Here is a 12528-nt window from a genome sequence, read left to right as displayed (position 1 = left end):
AACAACAACAACAGATAGGGTGCCAAAGAATAAAAGTGGGAGGAAGGAAAAATGGTCATACCATGGGCAAAATTCCCTTATTGTGGCCAAGTTGATCTGACGCTCGATATCATTTAGGCGTTGACAAATTAGACTGTTTGCTTTACTATAACCCATGGTGAGTAGCTGTTGTGGGGGTCAGAGGCAGTATTCTTCTGAGTGCCAGTTTTGGGAAACCACAGGAAGAGAGAGGGCTCTTGTGCGCAGGTTCTGTTTGTAGGTTTCCCAACAGGCACCTGGTTGGCCACTATGAGAACAGGATGCTGGACTAGAAGGGCCATTGGCCTCATCCAGCAGGTTCCTCATTCCTCTTTGTGTGAAGAAACTATAATCAGGGAAGGGAAACTGAATATGGCTGGCTGGTGGGCCAGATCCTCACCTCTCTCCAGAGAATAAAACATGGGGGGGGGGTTAAGTAAGCCTCAACCCCATAATTGATCACAAGACATGGCACATGCATACCATTTGAATGGCAATGCCCATAAACTTTGGAGAGCCCGGGCACACAAAAATGTTTAATGGGGGTGGGGACCAAAGGGACCTCAACCCCAAGAGTTGGCTCCTATCCCCCCCCTCTCTCACACACACAGACCAAGTTTTACAGGTCAAGGGGCACTGATGTGACATCAGGTAACCAATTTCTGCGTAGTGCTGCACAGAGAAGCCTTGGTGATTAGCTGATGGTTGGCCCTTGGAAAATGCCATGCAAGTTGCCCTGTAGATCCCCTTTTGAGCCAGCTGCAAATCTGTCACAGTGGTAGTCCATCTCATGTTCCACAGGTATAATAGATCTTCCATTGATTCCTGTAACCTAGGGCTTGCCAATGTGGGACCCTCTAAGTGTTGTTGGACCATCAACACCAGGCATCCCCAACCTGCGGCCCTCCAGATGTTTTGGCCTACAACTCCCACGATCCCCAGCTAACAGGACCAGTGGTCAGGGATGATGGGAATTGTAGTCCAAAACATCTGGAGGGCCAAAGTTTGGGGATGCCTGATCAACACCTTTCAGCCCCAGCCAGCATGGCCAAAAGTCAGGGGTGATAAGAGTTGCATCTAGAGAGTCACAAGTTAGTCAACCTTGCTTTAATAGTCCCCCATTCAGGAAAATGTTAAAAAGCAGGATTACATTATTTCCCATAAAATTACATATAATTTCATGTAAAAGCTTGCGTTGTCCATGGCATGTTTTTTTTTTAATCTCTTGGAAGCAACGGATGAAATTAGAACAAAATTGCCTCTGGCATAAGAATTTTCTTGACCATGTGAGCCTTGTAATGGTAATCTGTAATCGTCTGTAATAAGATATGCTATGGAACCATCTCATTATTGTTTAGATTGTCTGCAGATCTTGTATGCAATAAATAAATGAAATAATCCAAGAGTAGAGAAGGTATTCTTATTATGGAAAAAAGCTTTTGAAATATGTCTGAGCCTTAGAACATTATGCCTGAATAGTAATCACTCTGTATAAAGAAGCTATAGGTAGGTAGGTATTGGTCATAGCTTTGGGAGATACCTCTGGCTGAGATAAGTAGATACCATAAGAGTTTGACAATGACATGCATCCATATTCAAATTACTGGAGTGGAGAAGCATGGGCAACGATCCAGCAAAGTGCATCAGTGAGTGACTTAGTCAGGCAGGAGAGAAAACACAAATACCAGAAAGGCGAAAAACGAAGAGAGAAAAAGATGCTCTTTCCACATCAGTTGTTTTCAGACATTGCTGCTGGATAAGAAAGTTCAGGTAAAGTTCAGCTAAACCGCTAGAGTTTGAAGGTCTGGATCTTCCTTTGTTTGAAATTCAGGAAGAGTTTTGAGAAGGAAGATGATGCTCTGAGGGCTGAATAGTGGCAGCAGAGATAACCAAACCTCAGGACAGCCTAAAACTACAGAAAGTGGATGTTCATCACCCTATGGCAATGTTCCTCATCATTATGCCCTCTGGGTGTTTTGCTGAACTTCAACTTGGCCAGCACTCAGGGATGATGGGAATTGTAGTCCAAAAGATTTGGAGGGCACCAGGTTGGGAAAGACTGTCCTACAGCAGTGAAAATCCTCAATGAATTGCAGGTGCATAACCAAGACATTCCTATTCCAGCAGACATTTAAAGGTAGTATTCAGGTTTCGGGCGATGATTTTATTGTATTATTCTGCATGGTTCATTTTATGTCAACCACTTAGAAATGCTAATGATTAAATAACATATAAATGCCTTAAATATAAACAATTAAATAAAGCAGCGCTTTCCATAGAAGAGAGGCAGCATACACAGTTTACAGCTTGGATTAAAACCACCCTAAGCCACAACACCCTGAGGTTACTATTAAAGCACCATCGAAAAAGGTAGGGTCTCATATGGATAAAACAGGCATTAATTGGTTAACTTGTTTTCTCTTGTCGTGCTGCCTTGTTTTGTTTTGTTTTTGAAACAAAGAAATCAACTTCAACCTTTTATTGGACATGCACAGTGAAGGAGAAAGATTGAAGAGGACAGAGAGAGAAAGGAAGAGGGTGGGAGATGAACACTGACACATTCAAAGTCCGGTCCTCACTCACCCTGCTGTAAATTGGGCCAAGTCTCACAGGCACAGATGGCTGCTACTGATTTATGCCTAAATTTTAAATTGGATATATTACAAGATGCTGGAGTGCCTGTGAGTCTCACTATTCCGAGGCATCCTCCTTCCAGAGCAGACTTGCAACATCAATCTTTAGCACGTCTGCAGAAGACTGTTAATTAAATTAATTATCCCAGTAAATGGACCCAGAGGGCTCCTTCAGCAGGGGAGGGGAGGCTGGCTTGAAACATCTCTCTGAGAAAGCAAAACAGGAGAAGAGATGGCAAATGGTGCAACGAAGCAAAATAGCTTTCCTGGAAGGGAGAGTTGTTGCTTGTTTTTTGTTTGTTTGCAAGAGGACTGAATGTAATGACATAAGAGTCTGCTGGATCAGGCCTGTGGCCCATTTGGTCCAGCATCTTGTTCTCACAGCGGACAACCAGATGCCCCTATGGGAAGCTGGCAAGCAGGACCCGAACATAAGAGTCCTCTCCCCTCCCGCAGTTTCCAGAAAGTGGTATTCAGAAGCATTACTGACTCTGACCATGGGTACAGGGCATAGCCATCATGGCTAGTAGACATTGATAGCCTTATCTTCCATGAGTTTGTCTATTAAAGCCACCCAAGTTGGTGGCCATCACTGACTCCTGTGAGAGCAAGTTCCAGAGTTTCGTTCAACTATGCAGGGAGCTCCATTGGGGAACTCTGTTGGGGGAAAGGAAGTCTGGTGTGGAAATGGACCGGTAAAGTTGCCAGCCAGCCAGCTTCTTACTCATCCAACCAGTGCAAAACATGCTGCACCAGCTAAATATTAAGAAGAATACAGTGGTACCTCTGTACCACTTAATTCGTTCCGGAGGTCCGTTCTTAACCTGAAACTGTTCTTAACCTGAAGCAACACTTTAGCTAATGGGGCCTCCTGCTGCCGCCGGGCCGCTGGAGCACAATTTCTGTTCTCATAGTGAAGCAAAGTTCTTGTACTATTTCTGGGTTAGCGAAGTTTGTAACCCGAAGCGTTTGTAACCCGAGGTACCACTGTACAATGTTCTATTTTGTCAAATTCTACTCCGATCTCTCCCATGACCGCCCTCATCCCTATATCAACACAAGATCCATGTCAATGGATTCAAACTTCAAGAAAGAAGATTCCACCTAAACATTAGGAAGAACTTCCTGACAGTAAGAGCTGTTTGACAGTGGAATTTGCTGCCAAGGAGTGTGGTGGAGTCTCCTTCTTTGGAGGTTTTTAAGCAGAGGCTTGACAGGCATATGTCAAGAATGCTTTGATGGTGTTTCCTGCTTGACAGGGGGTTGGACTGGATGGCCCTTGTGGTCTCTTTCAACTCTATGATTCTATGATCTGGAGGAAACGCCAAAGTTCTGCATTCATTCCATATATCTGGATAGGTGCAGTATGGTGGGTGAAGCATTAAACTTTAAATCCCTAAATGGCCTCAGCCCAGTATACCTGAAGGAGCATCTCCTCCCCCATAGTTCTGCCCAGATACTGAGGTCCATCTCTGAGGGCCTTCTGGCGGTCCCCTCAGTGCGAGAAGCGAAGTTACAGGGAAACAAGCAGAGGGCCTTCTCAGTAGTGGCGCCCGCCCTGTGGAACGCCCTCCCATCAGATGTCAGGGAAATAAACAACTACCTGACTTTTAGAAGACATCTGAAGGCAGCCCTGTTTAGGGAAGTTTTAATGTTTGATGGTTTATTGTGCTTTTAATTCTGTTGGGAGCTATTGGGGAAACCCAGTCAGATGGGCAGGGTATAAATAAATTACTACTACTACTACAACTAAATATGGGTTTAAACCAGGGCTTTTTTCAGCTGGAACTCACCAGAACTCAGTTCCAGCACCTCTCAGGTGAGTGCTATTGCCATTATAAGAGAACAAGGGAGGCATCAACAGTGAGTTCCGACACATCTTTTTCTAGAAAAATAGCACTGGTTTAAACAACATGTCCTTCAGCAAAGTCACTTTCTTACAATCTAATTCACCTTACAAGGTTGTTGTGAGGGGAGGATACAGTGGGATTTTCCCGTCCTCCAATCGAGACTTCTCTGGGGTCCTTGGAGGATGGGTGGCACACACACAAACACATGGATAACAATTAATATATGGAAATGTCAAGACATAGGCCATAACCTCCGCACCCCCTGCAAGGATCTTCTTCCCCACAATGAACTTTCATACTGACAAGAGGGACAGAAATGGCTAATATATTTTTATTCCTATAGCTTAGCGAGCAAGAGAGCAAACAATTAAAACTGAGCCTGGTTCATGAATCATGGGATATACTTTGTTCATTTAGTTGACAACTGCAGTTTAGCCGTAATTAATTGCGATGATGGTTCGAGACATATCCATGAGCGCTTGGGAGTATAATTTGTAAAACTCATTGTGGCAAGAGGCCTTTGTGACATCAGCCAGCTATTAAACCTTCTTTGTATCAAAGGGAGGGGTGCATTCAGAGAGAGCAAGTTGCAGTGCCAGCCTCGGGAAGGAGGGGCAGGAGTTCAAAGGTCTGATGGGAACTCTCTCTGAAGGGCAGGCTCAGCAGATAATTCTGCACATGATGTCCTCACTTTCAGGAATGAATATATTTATATATATACGAGGGGGAGGGAGTTATGCAAGTGTGTTGAGGAAATTTGCCTAATGCTTTCCCTTGCAGAGGACCGTGGATATGACAAATGTGCTACATTTAACTAATACAAACAAGAGCAGCACTGAATATTCCCCAGTTTTGATCTTTGCGTAGAAACTAGCAATTTTGTTGGGAAAGACATTTTTCACACAACACTCGAACTGCAGATATAGTCATTTAAAAGAACAGATTCTGTTTCAACATCCATGGTTCCTTTGGCTGCTGCTGCCAACACACACACACACACACACACACACACACACAGAGAGAGAGAGAGAGAGAGAGAGAGAGAGAGAGAGAGAGAGAGAGAGAGAGAGAGAGAGCTGCTGAGTGTTCCCCATTCCTAGATTTGTCACATGTGTGATCTCACCCAGTCAAAGAATGAAATTATGTCTCCTCCTTATGTAGCCAAATTTGACAATAACAAAGGGCAAGTAAGGGCAACTGAGAGCAAGGCAGGGCAATATGAATGAGTAAGTGGATATGATTTTAAAGGCTGCTGAAAATTACCCCCAAGGGAAGGTGTTTATGGACTCCACCAAAAATGCTGGAGGAAAACAGTGGGTGGTTTTGGCTCAGCTCCCATGAAAATAGTTTCTTTTTCATCCACATGTCTGGGACTTTGGAGATACACTATCTCGGAAGGGAAATTCTTCCAGACTATTGCGGTAGAGTCCACCTTCCTTATTAGCAACTGCCTCATACAGCCATAGGGAAATAGACTGGATCAGGCTATTGGGCCGAGGAGCACAATACTGTCTACCCTGACTAGCATCAGCTCTCCTGGTGGCGTTCCCAATCCTACCTGGAAATGCCAAGGGCTGAATCTGGAACCTTTTGCACACAAAGCTGATGCTCTACCATAACATGTTGCAAAGGAGTGCAATTTTCCATCATAGTCACCTTGCTTGATCGATGCAAGCTCTCATATCTGAATCACTGACTGCCACCACAAGGCTAGGGAAACTGTGTCCCTCTAGAAGTTGTAGGATTCCAGCTCCCAGCCAGTGTGACCAGTGGCCGGGCATGATGAGAGCTGCAGTCCAACAACTTAAAAAGAGCAGGTCAGTCAGTACAGCACATCAGGGCCACAGGCTAGAGCCCCACATTGGGGTCCCTTCCAAATCTACCATTCTATGAATCCCAGGCAGATGGCCACCCAACCTTGGTATAAAAACCTCTGACAAAGGAGGGTCTGCCACTTTCCAAGGCAGCTCTATGAACTTCCTGAGGGCCATCTCTTCCCCAGCCATGACCTTTGACATTGACTATAGCACCAGACATAGGGCAGGTTGAAGAAGGGGGCAAGGATCATGCAGAGAGGTTCAGCAGGCTGCTTTAGATGGCAGAATTTCAGGGTCAAGGTAGGACTTTGTGTCTGAATGAGGCAAACAGGCTCTCCCCCCCCCCCCCAAGTTGGTTCTTGCATTAGAGGGGAGTTGCCACTTGCAGTGCCACTTCAGGCAGCAAAATATCTATTGGGCCAGGACTGCAAGTGGCTGTTCCATGGCTGCCATACTTCCTTGTGACCACCACTCTAATTCTAGATGAAGAAAACCACAATACCTAGTCCAGAGCATCTCCTTTCCTGAAAAGGGAAGAAAGACAGAAATAAATGTGTGTGTGTGTGTGTGTTTGACAGGTTTGCCTTCCTTTCAAAGCCAGTTTGGCTGAGAAAGAAAGGCTCCTTTTAAACTAAATTGAGAAACTTTCCTCTAGCCAATTGGATCACAGTGCCATCACAGTGCCATAGCCCAGGGGTAGAGCCCTTCTTTGTGAGGAGAAGATCCTGGGTTTATTCCCCAGTAGCATCTCCTGGTAGGACTGGAAGAGAACCCTGCCTGAAATCCTGGAGAGCTGTTGATGGATGGTCAGACATTATGGAGCTAGATGGCCAACAATCTGACCTGGTATAAGCAAGCTTCCTATGTCCCTATATCCACACTTTGGCAGGTTAATTTCATAACAACATGACTGGGTCAAGACTTTTTGCCACCTGAGGCAAAGGACAACTAGGTGCTTGTGCCCGTTACTTGTATAGAAGCTGGCTGGACTGACAGTTGAATCTTACTTCAGCACTTGTGATGGGATAGTGGTCTCCACCACCTCTGAGGCTGCAGCAGGCTAGTTTGGGGTGGCCAAGGCAGGCTGCGTAACATACACAACAGAGGGGAGTGGCCAGGAGGGCTAAGGAGGAACAAGTAGGGGCCATCTCCTGCCAGAGGTGGTTACCACACTTTGCCTAATAGTTGGGCCGGTTCTGTAAGTGACTTTTTTCAGTGGCTCTGCCTGTATTTCACTGTTTATTTCATTCCCACTGAGGGATGGAGAATCCTTCAGGTCCTGTGGTTCTGTAATTTAAATCTCTCTGCAGCATCCCTTCCTACTACTCACTCTCCCTCTGCTTCTGCCTTTTTCCACAGGGAGGTTGGGAAGGCTTAAAGCAAAATGCTTTAACCTACATGGGAGGCCAGGATTTTCAAAGGCACCAAAAGGATTTAGGTAGTTATCCCCTTTTCAAAACTCACAGAGAGGCTATTTCAAGAGGATTCAGCTTCTGCTGACACATTTAATCTAAGGATAAGAATTTGAAGTATACTCACTGTGCCCATTTTTCCTCTTCTCTTCATTATATACTCAGCTCAGTTCATGTGTTTATTGTTCTGGCCAAAGGTAATCACAAACTTGTATATGGCAATAGTATTAATAAAATAATGCAGAACATACATCCATGATATACAAAATCCACAATAAAAAAAGACTGCCAAGTTCCTGAGTGTTAAAACACAGCTTCTCTTGTGCATCTTTGACAACTCCAATTCACGAAAGCTCATACCAAAATAAAAACTTAGTTGGTTTTTAAGGTGCTACTGAAGGATTTTTTTTATTTTGTTTCAACTCAGACCAACACGGCTACCTACCTGTAACTCCAATTCTGATATTCTTTTGCTGTTAAAAAATCCAATTTGCCAACATTCATGATGTAAGAAATAGAAATTACCAGAGACACCAGAAAACTCAAATCCAGCTTGATTTGGCTGGGAATTGGTGTTATAGCCTAGAAATGTGCACCTGATTTATTAGGTTGAAATCACTTGCCTGACTTTCCACTTTCAGTCCTCTTGGGTGATAGAGGTGCAGCTAGAAGGGCCAGCATGATGGAAACGGGCCACAGACTACGGGGCAAGAGGTGCCACTGAATGTTCCAGCATTCCTCTTTTGAGACTTTGGGAAATCACCACAAGGGAAGCAAAAGGAGCAGCCGCCTGCCACTTCAGGGGGAGTCAAAGCTGCTAACAGCTGCTCAGAAGCCTTCTGTTTGATTAGCAACATATTTAAATAACTTTTAATGAGCAACAAGCCTGGAATCATCCATAAGGGAGTCATTTAAAATCAAGGAACCTGGAGTGAAATTCCCTCCCCATCTAGTTAAGGGGAAACAGAATGACGAGAGAGGGGGAACCAGAGCAAAAACATCATGGTTCCCAAGCAAAATGAAGTGGAAGGGAATGTCATTTCAGCCACAGGGGTTGGGTCCAGGCCCATGAACTCATTCAGATGGGATGGATATCCACCTGCACTTTGGCAGGACCTTTCATCCCCCATGAAAATGTGTGTGGCAGTGATGCTGCATGACTTTGGTGAGGTGGGTGGATTCTGACAATTTTGGGTTGAGGTGTTAGCTTTGAATACAGGGTGGCTTGTGAGTTTTTCTTTCTTTAACTGAGAAAAGGTCTTGCTGAACACAAGTAGTGTGCCTACGGGGGCCATGGTTATAGACTATTTCTCAGCAGCATGGCAATGGACTCTTCGTTGTGAATGTGGTAATGGACTTCTCCCCAGGGGCAAGGCCATTGACCTTCCTCGGGGGCATGGCTATTAAGGCTGTCGCAATGAGCTCTGGAACTGCAAAATTTACCCCTGCACCACTGGTAGCATCACTCCCATGGGACATCCTGTTACAGGAAGCCCCCTGAGATGTTGCAAGCAGCCCAGGGACTGCTTATAGTAGCAGCAATTCTTCTTCTTCTTGCCCTAAGAAGGAGGGGAAAACTCAGCTGCCTGTATTAAGCAGAAACTAAGGATAACTTAGAAGGTCTTAGAACCACCACCAAATATCTCCCACTTGAGGTTGGGGGTGAATGGTCCTTGGAAAGTTGGAAGGAGCAATGGCCCTGGGGCTGCAGCAGAATGTCACAATCACATGGAATTCACCGAATTTCTCAAGCGCAATGTTGAGAAGGTGCACCTATCAGAAAAGGAGCTGGCAGCCCCCCAGGGAAAGGGGTATGTATACACCCCCAATCCTCATTTGGCTGCTTTAGCCTTCAGCCTGCACAGAGATTGCCTGCTTAATCTGGGAATTACAAGGCTATGACAGGCATCGGAGCGATCAGGCTTCCACCTTATTAAAAAGTTATTAAGCCGTGGCATTTCTGCAGCAGTCAGCTGAGCCCAAGAGCACCATATCTTTGGCTATCACTGCCTTATCGCAATTTGCAAGGGAAACTCAGTCCCGATTGGATGGGTAGAGTACAAAAGAAAGCAGCACAGCCTCCCTGTAACTCCATTGAAAGGTCTTAGTGGGGAAAGGGACAGTGCGTGGAGCAGTTGGAAGCATTGCTGGGGCAGCAGAGTGGCTAAAAGCAATGAAGCCCCCAACTGAAGTCTTCCTTCTTCCACCATGTCTTTGCTAGGTGGCTTTAGGTCCAGTTGACTGACTCCCAGCCCATCATTCAAGGCAGAAGGATAACAACACTGACATACACAAACCCTCTTGGTCCTTCATGTGGACAGAGCAAGAGACATGATCAGAGTTCAAGGGGAGAGTTCTGAGGGTCAGACAGAGGAACTTATAGGGCCACATTCTGCCCCCAGACTTGAGGCTGTCCACCTCTACTTTAGGCCATCATTGTACGAATTGCTGAGATATCATATGTGAAGTGTGTTGATCATCATACAACACTACAGTGGAACCTTGGTTGTCAAACTGTTCAACTTCCGAAATGTTCGACAACCGAGGTGCAATGGGTGGTCGGAAATTTCAATGAAAAAAAAAAACACGCCTCAGAAGCCGTTTGAAAACGGAAGCAATTACTTCCAAGTTTCTGGCGTTTGAAAACCGAAACGTTCAGCTTCCGAGACACTCAAAAACCAAGGATTCCTCAAAAGAAAATACTTTTTTTTAAAAAAAAAAAAAAGTATGATGGTGTGAACAATGGAGGCAGGGAATGGGGCTTAAAAAACTTCATTGCTGTGTAAGGATGAAGAGAAACTGAGAAAGGGCAAGACTGATGCCAGTAAACCGCTCAGGTCCTGAAGGAAAGGGCAAACTCATCAATACACGGGGATCCTGAGAGTGCCACAATTGTACAGAGAAAGGGCATTAAAAAGTAATAAAGCGAATTCCTTTTGCAGAGTCGTGAACCTTTCCACAGTAACTTACAGTCTCTCCAACTTCAGCAGTATCCCGCAGGGATACCCAGGCAAACTATACCAGAAAGGATTCTGGAGCGGGGCAGGGAGCAGTTGGTAATAATGCAGAAGGCATTGATTTATGTTGAAGTACTCACCTGCCCCAGCAACCAGAGAGGGCGTAGACTGCAAGCAGCAACATAACCAAGCTGAGTGGAGATGGAGGCAGTGGTCACCCTCCATTTATGTCAGGGCACGAGCTTTAGGGCTTTTGAACTCTGCTCCCATAATATGACCTCCATCTAAAGAAGAGACAAATCTGTGAATTTTCATTTCTCCTTGTCTCTGATTTTCTAGATCTTAAGTCCAGTGTGCCCTGCTTGTGGATACATTTGCAATTTTAAAAATGGAAATCCACATGGGAAAAATTGTGCATATTTTAATATACACAATTTTATACACAATTTTTCCTAGTCCATGCCATTTTTTGCAAGTCACTTCCCCCTGGTAGAATGCATTTTTTGTAGATTATGCTTACTAATATAGGCTCTTTTTGGAAAAGAGGAGTATACATTTTTCAATGCCTTCTTTGCACGGAGAACTAGTTGCATTGCAAAATTCAGAGATCAGCAGATTTTAAAGCAGAGCTGGGTTTCAGTTTGGCTATACAAAATCCAGGAAGTGCAAATTTGGTTGGTTTGCATTAAAATGCAAACTGAAGACATCTCCCCTTCATTGCATCAACTGCTTGCAAATATTTGACGAAGGAAAGGGCCTTATGAGCAAATGAGGAGACACATGGATGAGGTGGTAGCAGTGATGGCTTGACTCTTGGGGAGATGATGGAAGCGGTGGCTAGAAATGGATCGCTCAATCTATTTTTGATCTCTATGACTTTTATCTGCATTCATTCACAAGTCCATTCCATCCTGTTTCGGCATTAATCTGTAAAATCTGCACAAAAATTGCATTTAAACATACATTTTAGAACACATTCTCTTGCACAAGATGCATGTTAAAATGCATTTCAATACATTTTTTTAAAAAAAATGGAGCTGAAAACTTCAGTGGAACATTCAGGAAGGGGAAACTGTTGAGTAACTTACATCTAACGTGTACCATAGCCTGGGAGGTACAATGAATTCCTCAAGCATTCCTTCAGGTGGCTGTTTTGGTATTCCCAGGGAAGTAGAATTGTCTAAGTCTTCTTAGGGATCTGGCATCTAGAAGAAATGGAGGGCAAAGAGTGCTATAAAAGAAAGGAAGGATTGCTCCACCTTGGTGGGTGCTGCTGCCTAGTAGGCAGAGGCTGAAGGCCAGAAAAGACCAAGAATGATTACACTAAAGAAGGACTGAATGGCACATGTTGAGAAAGAGGACCTGGGTCATCCCCTTGCATGGCAAGGCCCCGCAACCACCCCATTCCCTAGTGCATATAACTAGTGCATATTGGTTTGGGGATCAAATAAGGCCACAACTTTATTGGTTACAGATGTGAAGGTTTGGCCATAGGTATTGAGGCAAGCAATGACACATGTCACTCCCACCTGTCTGCTGAGAGTGTTTCTAGTGGTGAAGCCAGCGGGGGACGATGCCCCATGACCTATGTCAAATTGGGGTGTCCCCCAAGTGGTCCCCGTCGGAGGAGTGATATGGCCCTAGCCCCTGCCTGGGCATCGAACAGGAGCTGCCACTCCTGGATCCTTTTAACAGGATACCCCTACCCATGGAGGGGGAAGCAGAGGCTACAACCTCCCCTCCAACCAAGACTAGGCTTACCCAATGCCTATCTGCCTTACAAAGTTGTTACGATTGCTATGAGGTAGGTGAAAACCCAAATGTCAGAGCCAATTTTCCAG

Source organism: Zootoca vivipara, chromosome 14 (genome assembly GCF_965207765.1).
Source record: "Zootoca vivipara chromosome 14, rZooViv2.hap1.1, whole genome shotgun sequence".
NCBI lineage: Eukaryota > Metazoa > Chordata > Lepidosauria > Squamata > Lacertidae > Zootoca > Zootoca vivipara.
This window is presented reverse-complemented; position numbering follows the sequence as displayed.